This window comes from Microtus ochrogaster, chromosome 6 (assembly GCF_000317375.1).
Source record: "Microtus ochrogaster isolate Prairie Vole_2 chromosome 6, MicOch1.0, whole genome shotgun sequence".
NCBI classification, from domain to species: Eukaryota; Metazoa; Chordata; class Mammalia; order Rodentia; family Cricetidae; genus Microtus; species Microtus ochrogaster.
The window spans coordinates 79,871,047-79,883,100 of NC_022013.1; positions in this window are offsets into that span (position 1 = coordinate 79,871,047).

Consider the following 12,054-nt stretch of genomic DNA (forward strand, 5'->3'; position numbering starts at 1 on the left):
AAAATGATCTGTCAGTTATTCTAGGCCTTAGCTAATGTTGGTTGCCCTAACGTTGCAAATGAGACTTTGGGTGATTGTCCAAATAGTCTGTTTTCTCTGTCATTTCTTGCACCTTTTGGAAGTTGCTTGATTGCAGTTCCTGTTTACTCAAGTAATATTATCTCCCTTCTCAGGTCTTTGATGGGATTGAAGACCAGATAGTCATAGTTATTTTCCTCTCATGACTTAGACAAGCCATTTCTAATATAAGACTTAGACTCTTTAGAATAGGATATCTATTGAAACATTTAGCATATGTTTCTTGCTTAATATTGTTCATGCTGGTTGTAATTCTGATTTTTATACTTGACATATATAGTTTTGTAATGTGTAGAAATAGGAGTGGTGGGCTGCATCCCGCCACCCGGCTAGCCGCCACCCGGCTAGCTTTACCCGGAATAATTACATGGAAACTGTATTCTCTTGAACACTGCCTGGCCCATTAGTTCCAGCCTCTTATTGGCTAGCTCTTACATATTGATGTAACCCATTTTTAATATTCTGTGTAGTACCACGAGCTGGCTTACCAGGAAAGATCTTAACCTGCATCTGTCTGGAGTGGGAGAATCATGGCAACTGCCTGACTTGGCTTCTTTCTCCCAGCATTTTGTTCTGTTTACTCTGCCTACCTAATTTTCTGTCCTATTAAAGGGCCAAAGCAGTTTCTTTATTTAACCAATAAAATCAACACAAAACTGAAGACTCCCACATCAGTAATGGGCTTGGAATGCTCTTATTTAGACAAAAGGGGAGGTGTTGTGGGAGCTCCTTCAGTCATTGGCCTTTGGGATGCTAGCCCACTTTGGAGGTGGTCTCTTGTACTATAAATGCAGATGTAGGGGAATGCATGAGGCCCTTGGCTGCTGGATTTGGTAACAGTTCCCCGTGTATGCAAAGGCCTGTGGATTGCTACTCTTTCTGTGAGTTTGCCCCCAAATAAATAAACCTTTGTTATACTCCATTCTGGGCTAGTGTGGAACTGTTTTATATGGCAAAAGAAGTTCACAAAGAGAGAGTGAAAAAGCCAAGAGAGAGAGAGAGGGAGAGAGAGAGAGAGAGAGAGAGAGAGAGATATTCAGAGTGTGAGGGAGTTGGGGGAGGAGGCTTCCCCAGTGCATGACATTTTACCCAGAGAAGCTGTGTTCCAAGAAACACATACAGCCATATGGTGACTTCTGGTAACTTAAGGGACTGAGAATGTTTGAGGCTTAGATTGAATGATGTATGGCCAGAATCAAGACTGGGCCACAAGAGTCTTGTGAATATTAGAAGTTTAAAGGTGCTAGACGAGGGAAATTTTATTTCACGTCATGGGATACACATGATATCACCTGGAGCTTTTGTGTGGTAAGATAATATTCTATATTAAAATTTAGTGGTGAAAAAATCATGGTCAAGAATGTGAGTCATCAAATTTTACTGTAACAGAGGGGGAAATCTTACAAAAATTCAGAGAGATGATGAATTCAGATAGTGACTAAAAGTCAGGCAAGGGATTATTTTAGAAAATAAAAATAGGGGTGGAGAGATGGCTCGGTAGTTAAGAGCACTTGCTGTCCTTGCAGAGGATCTGGGTTTGGTTCCCAACACCTATGTGGTGACTTACAAAGATCTGTAACTCTAGGTCCCAGGGATCTGATACCTTGTTCTGGTGTCCTCACCGTCCTGCATGCAGATGATGTACATAAACTCATACAAATAAATAATAAAGAATAAAAGAAAGAATATATGACAGGCTTATGTGACTTGCCTTATTTTGTATAAATAAATCAACTTTCTTTTTAATTGTGGCACATAAAGCTGAAAAGTCTTCAATTATTTAATTATCAAAAAAATCTTTGAACCTGCTGGCACTTTCGAAAGCTGTTCTCCCCACACTGTTCATCCCATTTGCCCTCGGCTCTTTCCAGTGTCCTCTTCCTTGCTCTTGTGTTTGCTTCACACACTAACTTGGGGAAGTGCAGACCTCCATGGTCCTTCTGATGGAGGGAGTGAACTCCTGCATCTGTTGGTTACCAGAACTTCACAGTCCAGCATTTGAGGCATCTTATACCTGCTGATCTGGGAGCTAACACCGTTCTATTTCCCCAAAACTCTTAGTCAACCAAACCAGGAAGATGAGTGAGGAAAAGGCGGGGCCTGCTGGGCTGGGGAAGATCTTCCCTGTGTGTGTCCTGGAAGGAGACAGGTAGTGCCAGGAATCCATTCACTACTAATTTACTCTATCTGGAAAGTTCCAGTAATCAATTTTCTGTTTTGGAAATGATGACCTCCAAAAAAACCCGATATCATAGGTATAAATGTCCTGTTCCCATAATTTACTCTGGTCCAAAGTGGTGTGCTAGGCAGGTGATTTAGAACAGGTTGTGTCTCAAGATGCCCTTCCTTATTATTAACTCACACCATTTAGATTTCAGTTCAGCTTCCAAGCTTTCTCCGTGAGACCCGGCATTCTTGATTAATCTTCATCTTCTAGAATCTTTAAAATGCCCAGGTTTGCTTATGATTGAGCACACTGAAGGTACATGGAATAGATGAGGGTGAGCAGGAGCAGTCAGGGGTGTTTTCATGGTGTTTGCCATCAAGGCCATGAGTTCAAATCCGAAAGTGTATTCAGTAAATGCTGGCTTTTAGTCTTAATTTTGTTGCTGGAATAGAAATGGAAAGAAAGGTGAGCAGGTAGGGAAAGGAGCATCGAGGACAGGAACAGCTGCACTGTTGGCAACATGAACTTGAGCCCGGCTGGACCCAGGCCTCTTCGCTCACCATGAAGCTCTCAGCAGCAGCTGTCCTGTCCTTGATTTGATACAGGTGGCTTTTCATCACTGAGGTGATACCACTTCCTTGCTAGTTCAGTAGAGACAGCTTCAAGTATTCCAAGATGAGAAGTGACACATTGCTGATCTGTTTGTCGCTTATAGGAAGAGGCTGATCAAGAGCTCCCATCCCTGTTAAAAACAGACAGTTCAGATGCTCACCTGGGTATCCCTCACTGCACCATCCTTGTGGGTCTCCCTCTTCGCCTTTTAAAGGGGATGCTGGACTCTTATTGGAAAATTTCTAGGAAGCATTTCATGCTCATATATCTCTTCATCTTCTAGAAGAAGCCAGTAAGGAAAGTTATGTAAATTACTGTGTCTTGGAAAAGAATGTTGAAGGAGATTTCCCAGCTCAGGGCGGTGTCCTCTGAAAGCATATTCTAAGAACAGAAACATTTTTTGGATTATGAAATACAGTGCAGTCAAATTTCAGTAGCCACCAGCCTTTTCCTGGGGAAGCAGCTAGACAATTTCTCATAATCTGCTCAGTAATGTTTTCTCTGTCTTCCCTTATACCTATCAGTACAGAAATACTTCAGCCTCATACACTAGACTTCTCTCTCTCCTGTCAAACACACATCCAGAAATCAGCGTATACCCCAAATCTATGCTGTGAAGTGGAAAATGGGAAAATGTACATCCGTATTTAAAGCACAGTCCTATAGATAGGTCATTTTTTTTTTCTGGGATTCAAGTCATCTCTACTTGCACACACCCTGACTACAGGCAAGGTAGCCAAACTATTGCTATTAGCATCGCTGCAAAGGGATTTTTAGAGAAAGGTGACCGGAGGATTCAAGGTGAAAGTCACTGTCAGCTGGCAGAGCTGGCTGTTTGCAGACAGAATCCACCCGGGGATGAGGAAGGACCAGGGCTCCAAGTGTGTGATGTAGCTAAGCTTCCTCCTCAGAGAGGCAGCTGCTCTAATTATCTGTCATGTCACCTTGCTCTCCAGAGAGACAGATGTTTCCTTCTTTGAGTTTTTAAAAATCCATTTGCAGTCATGGAAGGCCTTTCCCACCCCACCTATCAGAGATTCTAGGAATCAAAGCACACACAGTAGAATGGGGAAAGATTTCTTCAAGGACTTTTGAATATGCTAATATTGAAAAGGAGGCAATGCTGCAGCTAGCCCCACAACTGCCTTCCCATGGACAGATGCTCTGATTGGGGACCCAGCCCTTGTGGGGAGTAGTGCTTAGGCTAAACTTACACAGGAATGATGCAGTGTGTTACTGGGCCACACATAGGACTTGGCTAGCCTAGCGCATGGGGTGCCAACATTATTATAATAATCCCAGTGTCCATCCTGTGAACATACTTTAAATCCTAATGCACGGTGATATTTTTCCAGGGAATTCAGAAGGAAAGGAACTGAAATCATGTCGCCAAGGGAGACCTAGTCTGTAGGAGGCACTGAAACTTTCTGATGAGGCATAGCAGACTCATCAAGGTTTGGGTCCCTCAGCTTTACAGGTTCAGAAACTCAATTCTGTGAGTGTTCTCAGGTTCACAGGAAGAACTATCACTAGTGCCCATCACTAGTCACGGCACAGTGCTTAATATAAGTAAGCCTGTGCATGTCCTTCATAGCACGGAATGACTGAGGCCTTGAGGAAACAGCCCAGGGACTGGTCAGATTCAAAGTGACCGGGTCCAGTACTGTGCCTGTTTGCTGATGACACCGTTTGTTGATGGCAAATGACTGCCATGTGACTTAGTGGTTGGCTGATTAGATTGGAGGTTGGTGTGGATGGATGAAGCAGCAAGAATCATCAGGAGGGAAAAGAAGTTAGGTGCAGGGTTTGGGTATCCATACTCCTTGATATTTATTGCTTGGCATTGTACATCCATCTGGTGAGGACGTTTTTGTTGTTGTTATTGTTGTTTTTTACACAAGTTAGTTGATAAGCCTTCAAAAGAAGCCAGGAGAATGGAAAGGTTGTGCCTCCCAATTTTACAAACTAGGAAAGAGATTTAGAGGACAGTAAGATACCTGAGGATACTGGTCAGTAAGTGTCAAATAAGTATTAAATATTAGAATCAATTCACCAGACACAAGGCACAGGATGAAAATTTTAATTCAAGGTTTTATTTATTTTCTTATCTATTAATCTTCAGAATACATGTCTGTGTGTAGACGTGTGAACACTAAAGCATATGTGTAGAAGTCAGAGAACAATTTGACGTAGTCAGTTTTCTTTCATCATGTAAGACCTGAAGACCTGGGGATGGGGCTCAGGTTGTCAATCTTGCCAGTGATGACTGTTACTCACTGAGCCATCTCACTGGCCCAAAGGCACTAGAATATCCAAGGAGGTACCACAGTTAGATTATATGGTGACCAAGCTTCTGGTCAGCCATGTGGAAGCCTACTTGTAATCAAAAGGGTTCGTGTGGTCTGTGATCCCAGGATGAAATGTCCACAGGCTTGAAGGTTTTACATTGCCTCTGTATGTATTCACAACATAGATATACCACCAAGTGATCAAGCCCTCATAACCCCAGAGCTCATCTCTGCTAGATGGCACCAGCTGAGAAGTTGTTTTCCTATATCTGTTATTGTTCTTGTTTACCTGTTATCCTGACTTCTGGGGGTCAGACTCTATTATGAACTTTTCTGAGGTTTCCACCCTGATATACTGTGTATGGAATTTAGGATTACTTATGGTTAGCCTTATTTCTCTCAGTTTTCTGCTCACAAGGTATGCCTTAATATTTCTTAATGTAGCTCTAGGTGAATGGTGCAATGGGAAGGGACTTCATGGTCTCAACTGGTACTTTCCCGCTCTACATCCGTGGTGACCATGGTAGTGTCATTTACAGAACTGTATAGTCATCAAATCAAAGTTGATTTTTCTGATATATATTATGACTTTTCAGTGTTATGTGAACCAAATGAACAGGAGAGACATTTTAGCTCTTGAGACTTTTCGTCTGCTCTCCACGAACTACCCCAAGCCCTATACCTGTCTCAGCTTGTGAGCTTCCATACTGGTCTTCCAGGCTGAATATGTTTCTGTATCATGGATTAAAACTTTAAAATGGAATACAGATCATATAATCACCTCCTCATATGAAATAAAAGATACCACATGGCCACCTCTTTTAAACCCACTTGCCTACTTGTACATAAGAATGTCAAGATTACTCAGTGGTCTTGACACTTATCAACTTCAAAGTTAATTTTGAACTTTCTCCAGCTTTTGTAAGACTTTTCTATGTCCTTTCCTGACCTTGTACATTTTGAAGGTGAACAGATGATGCTTCAAGTTTAGGAGAAGCTGGGTATCTTCTGAGAGTCTTCCTTTCCATTGAGGAGGCTAGACAAAGACAGGAACTGACTGTAGCAGGCTAATCAGATCTTTCATTGTAAAAGCAAGGAGCTTATGACAGGGGCTTTTCTCCTTGCACCCTTTGCCCCCTCCCTCCAGTGCATAGCCACAAACTCACCAAGTCTGTTCTTACACAGGTAAGAGGGACTCGTATTGTTTCCTCCTTGTATTTCTGCTGTTTTGGGTGTGACTGTATCACAGTGCGCTCTGGGTGCTTCATTATCCACTCGTTTTCTGTTTGATTTGCCCCCTTCTCTGGCTAGCAATTTCACTGGAACAACTCAAAATTACTTCTAACAGCATCTTTCAACTCATTTAAAATCACCTCCCCTTCATGCTAGACTAGGCTTTCTCCTAAACTAATCTCTGTGGTAGCAAATTAAGGTCAATCTACATTAGATATACCACCAATCAGAGTTTATAATGAGAATCCTTCCACTTATTAGTTTTGTTTTAAATTAAGTGGAATGATAAATGGGAGAGACTCAGAGTGCTGAAGACCATGGCTGGAACTCTCCAGGGGGGAGTGGGGAGCGGTTCGCATGTGGAGCAGGTGCCCCTCCAGACATCCCCACACCAGAACAGCAGAGAAAGCTGCCTTGTAGGGATGAATTCTTATGGACCTGCTGACAGGTTCTGGGCAGTCTTTTTCTTAATGTTGAAGAACTTAAGGGCACAAAGACCAGGTAGAGCTCACACCCTGCATGTCTAGATGTTTAAACATCTAAAATGTAGCTAACGCCTAAGTAAATGCTCTTCTCAATGCATTGGCTCTTACCCCCAAGTGACTACCTGATCACCAACTTACACTCAGGATCTTAAACTCAGAATTCTCAGGGTACTGTTGCCATATGGTAGCATGGGATTATGGAGATAGCAGGTCCCTGGCCTTTGCACTCCTCGCTCTCTCTTGCATAGAACATTTAAAATAAGCATGTGATACCATGGTGTGGGCATTCTTTCTTGTTTCATGCAAGAAGACCTGGGCAGAGGCTTAGCAAGTGTAGGACAGGTGTCTTTAAGGCTCATGGACAGAGGCCAGCTATGACCGTGGAGTGTGGGTATGATTCTGATAGGTAAAATGGGTGGGTAAAATGGCATTATGGACTCTAGGTATTATCAGCCCCTTGGCCCCAATGACTTCTTATTCTATGGGTTGAGCGCAGTTAGGAACTGGATAGAAAGGGGGGTACTCTCCAAAGTGTAGGGTCAGGGTCCAGCCCTCTCTTGTGGAGTCTTGAAAATCACTATGGCATGGAACCTTCTGGGGAAGGAGAAGCAATACCACACTTACATTGACCAGAGGCAATGGGGCACAGTCCACTAAGTAATTACTATTCTTTCCCAGTTGTAACAAAACTTCTTTCTGTTCTTGGGGAAGGTTAACTAATCAAGAGCGAGAGAGTGCTTTCACTTGACTCCAGAGGAGAGGCACAGAGGTAAAATAGTGTGCAATCAATGGCATCAGCCGCAATCATGCAAGTCAATGTAGTTTGACAATCATAGTGGTGACCGTTTACCTACCCCAGGCTCCTCCTGCAACACAATTAGATTATTTTTTAATCAGTTTATGGATAGGCTTTCTGGTTTGGTTTGGTTTTTTGGATAAAACTAAAAGTAGAGCCCCTCCCGGAGCACTTATTTATTTCCTTAAAAGAAATAGAACGTAGTACCCCATGTCCTGACCTACTACTTGACCCCTGACACTCACAGCCAGGCCATCTTTGTGTGATTCTTTTACTGGATGTAAAAAGAAAATGTCACCATGCCGCCCACAGAGCACTTAATGTCCTTTCCTCTGATTTGGTTTGTTGAAATAACTGGTCCTAGAATTGCCTTCACTCTCTGGTCGCTGCATCTCACTAAATCCCCAAACCTGAGATGCCCCCAAATATGCATTCTCTGTTACTGCAGTGAGCTAACTTGTTCAACTCTAGTCGTGGCACCAGGGATTTGGCATGAAGGCTGTCACTTTCAACCTTCCTGACGAGTCTGCTTGCACATCTGGTGACCCTAGGAATGGAATGGTTGGTTGTGCTGCAAGTGTGCACTTAATTTTATCAGGCAGTTTGTTTCCCAAAGTGGTTGCTGCTCTTTGAGTCTCAGCCCTAGAATACGGCAACTGCATGGATCACTCCACATCTGCCTCGGAACTTCAAGTCTTCACCTCTTTTAGAGGAGGTATAATCTGGGAGTTATTTGCCATTTTAAATCCACTCCCTTATTCACTGATGATATTAGCATTTTAATGTGTGTTTATGTATTATGCCTTTTTGGATTAAATAACTCCCTCCCTCTTTACATTTGGTTGCTTGTCTTTATTGTGTTATAGCAATCGCTAGAGCTCATTATATTTTGCAGATATTTATTCTTTTTGCAGTTTATTTTCCCCTTAAGAGTATAAAGAGGAACCTTTAACAATTTGGTAGAAGCTTAATTATCAATTTTTTTATCTTGTAGTTTGTGCTTTTTAATTCTAAGACATCTGGGCTGGTTCGTTTTTTGTCAACTGATACAAAATGAGACCCCTGGGAAGAGGGGACTCAGTTGAGTAATTGCTCCCATCAGACTGGCCCGCAGGTATGTCCGTGGGCATTTTTTGATTTGGTAATTGAAATGGATCACTGTGGCCCACTGTGGGTGGTGCAACTCCTGAGCAGGAGGGCCTGAGATCTACAAGGAAAGCAGCTGAACAGGTCGAGGAAAGGTGAACTAGAAAGCTGCCCACCTCCCCGACCTCTGCTTCAGCCCCTGCCCTGACTTCTTCAGTGCTGGACTATATAGGTCATGACCTGTAGGTTTTCTCTCAGCAACAGAAAGCAAACCAGGTCAGAATTGGTACCAGATAGTAGATTTTTGCCATGACGGAACTGACCATGTTCTTAGGGGAGGGTTGTGAAAGCTTTTGGGACTTTGGATTAGAAACGCCATGGAGAGCTTGGAGCTTAATAAGAAGCTTTGAAGAAAGTACAGAAAGGAATGCCTGGAGGCCTGGTTTGTGTAGTTTTTAAAGGAAAATGTTTGTTTTCCTAATCGAAGGACAAAGATTTTTCCCCTATTTTTTTCTAGACATCTTCAATGTCTTGTTTGCACTTTACACATCCAACATATTTTACCCACACAGCCCATTTTTAATTGCCAGTACCCTCTACTGACTGGTAGCCACCACGCCGAATCACTAGACGTGTATCAATATCATTGACCTTTGCAAGAGTTGGTCTATGGCTCTGGTTTTTCCGTGACTGTCCTGTTCAACCTTTTGATTCCTTTCTTTTTCTTTGTTTGTTTATTTTTGCTACGTTGGAAGCAGTGGCTTGTTCTCTGTGTAGTGTCTTCACATAGAAATTTAGACTGCATATAAAAAGTTTTTCTTCGGGCGGTGGTGGCGCACGCCTTTAATCCCAGCACTTGGGAGGCAGAGGCAGGTGGATCTCTGTGAGTTCGAGACCAGCCTGGTCTACAGAGCTAGTTCTAGGACAGGCTCCAAAGCCACAGAGAAACCCTTTCAAAAAAAAAAAAAAGATTTGCATTGTAAGGCTTCTTCAAATCCTTGTTTGTACAACCTGGTAAACAAGAATAAAAATTTTTCTTGTCTATATTTGGCCCACACATTTTGAAATATTTCTCTATCATATCCATGCATTCTAAAGTACATTTTGATTTTCTTTTTGAGTCCTTCTTTTACCTTTGTGTTATTTAGATTTTAATTTTGTAATTTTTGCTTTAAAATATCTGGGAGTTTTCTAGATAGATTTTTACTAATGTTCCTTTTTTTCTACTGTAGTTGGAGAGCTCATGGTTTTAGTTTTAAATGTATTTGATGCATGTTTGTTAATTAATATGTGCTTGCTCTGTAAACATATTTGTGCCCAGGGGAAAAAAGCGTTTTACTCCTATTGAATAGAGAACTCTATTGGCAATTGGTCTTTGTGAATATGGCAGTCCTGTGTGTGTGTGTGTGTGTGTGTGTGTGTGTGTGTGTGTGTCCATCTGTCCAACTACTTTCTACCAATTCCTGAGAACAGTCTTGACATACCTAATAATTGAGGATTTATGTAGCTATTAGGTGCTACAAGTTTCTTTCATATACACACATTTAGAACAATAATGTCCTTATGATGAACTTTGACCCTATAGTCATTTGGTTGTTCCTTCTTTATAGCTTCCAGGGTTTCTGATTCTAACATCTACATGTAAATACACAAAATTTCTTTTCAGAGATGTTTTTCTGGCATACCACTTTCACCTATATTTATTTTTTATTTGTATCATGCTAAAAATGGGCCTCCCACTTTCTAAGCAAGTGTTTTATCCCTGAACCAACCGACCGACTAGTCCCACCGTCTCACTTTGAAGGTCTAGTCCCACGGTCTGTCAACAAAGCATTTTTCTTACAGACCGTAAAACTGGGTCTAACTTTTTAAGCTTTTATTTTAGTTTTTACTGTTAACAGAGGCTCATTTAATATCATTATTGTATGACTGAGTGCTCCACTGCCACCTTTGTTACTTTTTTTCTCCTTTCCATTAATTAATTTAAACACCACTTTCATTCAGTCCACTTTGAGCTGACTGTCCATTCATTGTGGAGTTTCAATATAGTTTGAACACATTGCCATCTAGGTAATATTAAAATAATAGTTAATATGGAAAAGAAAATTAGGTAACATTAAAGAACATGTGTGTATAAGAGTCTCACCATGTTGTGTGTCCTTTCTCTATTCTGCAATTTCAATCACACATTTTATCTTTATTTATTATCATATTAGTTTCCTTTTTTATTTTTTTGGTATTGTCAATTTTCTGCTAAAGAGATTATAAAATAAGATAAAATGTTCTTTATATTTAAGCCCACCCCCACCATTTATTGCTGTTGTTCATTCATTTTGTAAATTGAAAGTTGATTCAAGTTTTTTAATGTGAAGGTGCATTAGTGTGTTTGTGGGTGTATGTATATGTGCATGTATGATGTATGTGTCTGTGGTACATGGGCATGTATGCATGCATATGTACATGTGTGACTGAATATGCATATATGTATGGAGAGTATACTTGTATGCGTGTGCCTGGGTGTGAAGACTAGAGGCTGATGTTGGATGTCTTCCTCAACTGCTTTACACTTTATTTTTTGAGACAGAGTCAAAGCCTGGAGCACATCAATTTGTCTAGATAGACTGGCCAACAAACCTCAGGGATGATCCTATTTCTACATCCCTAGTGCTGGTATTATGAGTGGGCTATTGAGCCTATTGTTTTATAGGGGCTCTTAGGAATCGAGCCTAAGTTACTTTACTAACTGAGTTATCTCCTCAGCCCAAAGATGACCCTTTTATGTATTTTGTCAGGTATATTCGTTGATAATACATTATGTGAGCTGTGTACTATTATTTTTATCTTTATGTTTGAAATGAGCATTTCTGGGTATTGAATTCTTAGTAAGCAGCTTCTTTATTTCAATGCTTAAAACTATTTGACAGTTGCCCTTATAATTATAATTGTGAGCACATAAATTATCTGTATAAGTCAGTACCTTTTGCTGACACTCCCTTCTAACACAGACTTGGTCATGTCCCTGATCCCTAACACCCTAGGTTACCCTTCCCTCCTCTCACTTCATGGAGACCTTCCTTAGCATACAGTCCCTCCTCTCTTCTCAATCTGTTCTTCGTTTGTTTCACTTAATGTGATCGCCTCTAGTTCTGTCTACTTTCCAATACAACCTGCAATCTTTGTATCCTTGCTACTTTGCAAGGATGTGACTTTCCTCTCTAGTTTTTTGTAAAGTTTCCTCTTTATCAAGTTCAGAAATTTCATTATAATACACCTTGGTGTGCTTTTGTTATTCTGCATTTCTTTGAGCAT